Consider the following 4,780-nt stretch of genomic DNA (forward strand, 5'->3'; position numbering starts at 1 on the left):
TGGTGATAGGTACTTATTGTGGAAAAAATAAAAACCAAGTGATTTAAATACTTTTCTCGATCAATTCGTCAATGAAATGAATGACATTTTAAATAAAGGCATAATTATCAACCATCACAAAATATCAGTTAAACTACAATGTTTTATATGCGACTCGCCTGCAAGATCATTAATTAAAGGTAAAAAATTAAACAGATTACATGCATCATGTATAATATTAATAACTACTATCATTCCAGGTGTAGCATATTTCAACGCGCAAAATGGTCCCAAAAAGTGTACAGCTACTGGAGAGTATTGATATTTATCTCACTGTAATTATTTTCCTTTGTCCAATAGTAGAAGAAGAACGGATGCTGAGTTCCGAACCAAATCTTACGGATCACATCATAAACATGATAGCTGATTTTCCAATAGGCGATTCAATCCATTTGATCGATCAAGGGATCATGAAGAAATGTCTAATGATGGCAAATTCGGAAATTTTAGAACAAAATGGTCAGCACAGCCTTCAGATATCACAAAATACTTGACACAACTAAAGCTACCATCTGAGATACATTGGAGCATGGGAGGTCTCGACTTTTCAAATCATTGGAAGGGTACAGAGTTTCGTTTATTTTTGTATTATATAGGTATAGTAGTTTTGAAACCTTATTTGCCAGAAGACGCATACGAACATTTTTTGGTCTTTTCATAACTATTTGCTCAACCAATTCTAATTCTCATCTTATTGACCTAGCAGAATCATTGCTTCAATATTACGTTGAACGGTATGTTGATATATATGGAGAAGATTACATCACAAGTAACTTTCATAATCTCAGTCATCTTATGGAAGATGTAAATCGTTTCGGTATCCTGCCAAGTTTTAGTGAATTTGTGTTACTTGGGATAAACCCCTAGCTCAGGCGGCAAAGCGAATAAACAAACTAAATCAGTTTGAAGAAAATTGCAAACCATGTAACACAGTTCATGCAACTTCAACGTTGAAAAAAAACGAATTCGTACACCTGAGTCTGATGATAAGTTTGCTAAAGTCGAATTCGAAACATATTCATTAGATAACAATGCGGCCAATAAGTGGTTTCATACTAAAAAATAATCAGGTGGTTTGTTTCGATCACGCTTCTCAACAAAATGGGAATATCTTAGTTTCGGGTAGTTCACTACAACACACCAGCGATTATTTTGCAATACCTTTAAAATCAAGTCATTTACACGTCTTTTATTCTAGTAGTGAAAAAGCTGCAAAAACACAATATACACTATTGGACATAAAATGTAAGATGGTAGCAATACCTATACCAAACAGAAATGTAGGGATAAATAGTATTCATACCACTGCTCCACACAATACATTAAAAGTGATTATTATGTAAGTTGAATATTATTTTTGAATGCAGTAAATGAAATCCATCATAACGTTTATTTTAAACCATTCATTGTATAATTACATTGTACATTCGATTTCTATTCATAGGATAGTTCATATACTGATTAATCTCAGAAGCATGCGTTGGTCCAGAACCAGCCCCGGATTTGTTGTACTGTTCCCTGTTGCCTGTTGCCTGTTCTTATGCTTCGACGTCAGGAACTTTGAGGAGAGTCGCTGCTTACAGTTCTTAAGGATCGTTTTGACGAATTTGTCGCAATCAAGCTCCGAAAACTGCTTGTCAGCTTGTACAATCAAATTCAGAAACAGCGCACGTGTGTTTTTGAAGAATTTCAATAGTACTTTTGTCGGTGCATCTCCACAAGTTGACGGCTCTTGCTGTGAATTTCCATCACCTTGTTGCATCATTCCTGTCCATGAGCATTGAGTGAGAAACTTTCGGGTGTAAAAGTAATCAATTAACCTGTTTTTTTATATTAATTTATTTGTACAGGCTCAATCGAATAAACTTTACAGAGCCGAGTTATCATTTGCATTATACATGATTAATGTCTTAAATCTAGAGTTAAAGGAATTGAACCGATTACTCGCGGTCGTCTCGAGGTTAGTGGAGATTTACAATTTTTTGGATGGGGAAAGGGAGAAGGAGGTTTGAAATATGATTTATTATACAAATATTTAATTTATCCTAAAACATGAACTTATTACTATTCATCTTGAAAACAAACATTAAAAAAACTACACGCTCAATACACAAACTGAACACAAGGTTAATCAAACTTACAATCTAAGGTTAGTATTCTTAAAGTAAACATATATGAGTTTCATAAACTCCAGATCACGTCTAGCCAAAATATCCCGAACTGGAACATTAGGTTGTCTACCTCGAACCCGAAGGGAATCGCACAGCTCAGATCTGACTCCACGATGCTCAGCACAAGACCAAAGGATGTGATCGGCGTCTTGGTAACCTTGTCCGCATTCACAGAGATTGCTGTCTCCCAGCCCAACACGAAACAAGTGAGCGTTTAACGAATAGTGATTGGACATGAGGCGAGACATCAGACGAATGAAGTCTCGACCCACATCCAACCCCTTGAACCAAGGACTCTTCGACACCTTAGGGATGATCGAGAATAGCCATCGTCCCAAACTCCCTTCACTCCATTTATTTTGCCAGCTGGCATCGAACTGTTGACGATAAATGAAGAAAAATTCATTGTAGGCGATTTTTCGATCGTAAATATCGCCTTGCATAGCGCCCACCTTAGCAAGTGAGTCCGCCTTCTCATTGCCCATTGCTCATTGCAAAGGTGGACGCCTCTATTAGTGATCCATCTGTGAAGAACGATCTTGCGGAATCAACTTGGCCAAACTTTGCAGCGTAAATTGACGGAACAATCATGGAACGATGATGTTCTGGGATTCCACGAATCTCCCGCGTCATAGATAAATCAAAACTAACTGAATTGCCGAAGTCGGAGAAGCATACACGATGGGGATTATGCTGTGAAGGGCTGACATCCTGAGTTATGTACACGTAGTACAATGACATAAAACGAGTTTGAGGGTTTAGCTCAAGAAGCTTCTCAAAGTTTTCGATTACCAGTGGGTTCATAACTTCACAACGGGTGAGGAGCCTGAGGGACAATTCCGAAAACCGATCCGATAGTGGCAACATGCCCGCCAACACTTCGAGACTCATCGTATGAGTCGAGTGCATGCATCCTAACGCGATACGAAGACAACGATACTGGATACGTTCCAGTTTGATGATGTGAGTTTTAGCCGCCGACTGGAAACAAAAACTACCGTATTCTAAAACCGATAAAATCGTTGTCCGGTACAACGTTAGAAGATCTTGCGGATGGGCTCCCCACCACGTTCCGGTAATTGTTCGGAGAAAATTGATCCTTTGTTGGCATTTTCGTCTCAGATACTCAATGTGGGATCTCCAGGTGCATTTGGAATCGAACCAGACCCCAAGATATTTGAAAGACATGGAATGAGTGATCGGTTTACCCAAAAGTTGAAGCTTCGGTTGTGCTGGGCTATGCTTCCTAGAAAAAACGACCAACTCAGTTTTCTCCGTGGAGAATTCGATACCTAGCTCAATTAACCTGTAACAACCATCCGTTCCTTGAGCTTTGCCAGTGACGCCGCATATGTAACTCATTCCACTTGAAAATTGCTACATCAGTGTTTCATCCTCCAAAGACCTCTCCGAAGCTTCCAGCTCCTCCACCGAATCGGCTGGGGACAATACATGCTGAACATGTCGTTTAGCTAAAATAGCATCATTTTGGGACGCACTGTAATGGCAATGAGTCATAGTGTATTCCTGTCTGGTTTGAATCTTCGCTAGGGCTTGCATGATTTTGGACTGATTTTACAGAATAGTACGTTGATTTACCAGTACAGTTTCCAAGTTTTGGGATGATTCATCTAGTTCTGCTATTTCCTTCGTGTGAACGTTTTCCGTGACATAGAGCAGTTGTTGATCATTCACAGGAGCTGTAATCTACGATTGAAATTATGAATGTTCAATAAAGGAAACTACTAGATTGAAATACTCACACATGCATTGTTGACAGGAGTGGATTTAGCGCTGCTTTCCGCTTCAAATTATTCTTGAGTGTCCAAGAGGTTGTTACTGATGGCGGAGTCCAAAGTAGAGTAACACGCAGTGCATAGGAATTCGGATGAGACCGGTGGAAAATAATAAACACGCGAAGTTCACTTTGAACGATAGATTTAATTTAGCAAGATGAAAGAAACAATTACACTTGTGCTCTTCTCAAGTATTAGCCATGAACTAATAATATTCGTTGGTAGGCAGTGTTGCCACTTATGCTGCACCGTTCGGGGGGTGCGCGGATGTGATTGTGAATATCAGCGGAGGGTAATCATCGTTCTCCACAGTAAAAGTCTTTCGCTGCAAATACTTTCCTTGAGGGCTCACGACGTACACGCTTCTTTGGAGGTGCCCCCGGAATAGCATGTATCATGTCGTGTTTCCATCCGATCAAGTTCATCATCAACTTCCTTACGTGTCTTAAATTCCCTTTATCTAGCACAGTTCATCTATTCCCATTTCTAGATAGAGCTGGAATTAGGGCGTAACAGCCTTTGTAAACAATGACTTCTCTCGATGATTTCTAAAAAATTCAAAGCACACCAACACAACCCAAATATATAAATTGGGTAGGGGAAGTCTTCATCTACATGAATGTGATGTCGATATGCCAGGGAGAGGAATGACTTTCGAGAAATCATCAACAGAAGTCATTGTTTACAAAACAACTTAGATTTATCATCTGCAGTGGATGTTTCGATCTGGGACAATTTTCCTACCAGGTGCTTTTTCGGCCACCGCAAGATCCC

General features: G+C 39.4%; 1 pseudogene; it reads right to left on the minus strand.

Annotated features, from left to right (window-relative positions):
* Window positions 1–1,489: 1,489 nt before the first annotated feature.
* Window positions 1,490–4,404, minus strand: LOC135701560 (uncharacterized; annotated as a pseudogene).
* Window positions 4,405–4,780: the final 376 nt, after the last annotated feature.

The sequence above is a fragment of the Ochlerotatus camptorhynchus genome, unplaced genomic scaffold (genome assembly GCF_037179485.1).
Source record: "Ochlerotatus camptorhynchus isolate MF236.1 unplaced genomic scaffold, CSIRO-AGI_Acam_v1.1 ptg000167l, whole genome shotgun sequence".
NCBI classification, from domain to species: Eukaryota; Metazoa; Arthropoda; class Insecta; order Diptera; family Culicidae; genus Ochlerotatus; species Ochlerotatus camptorhynchus.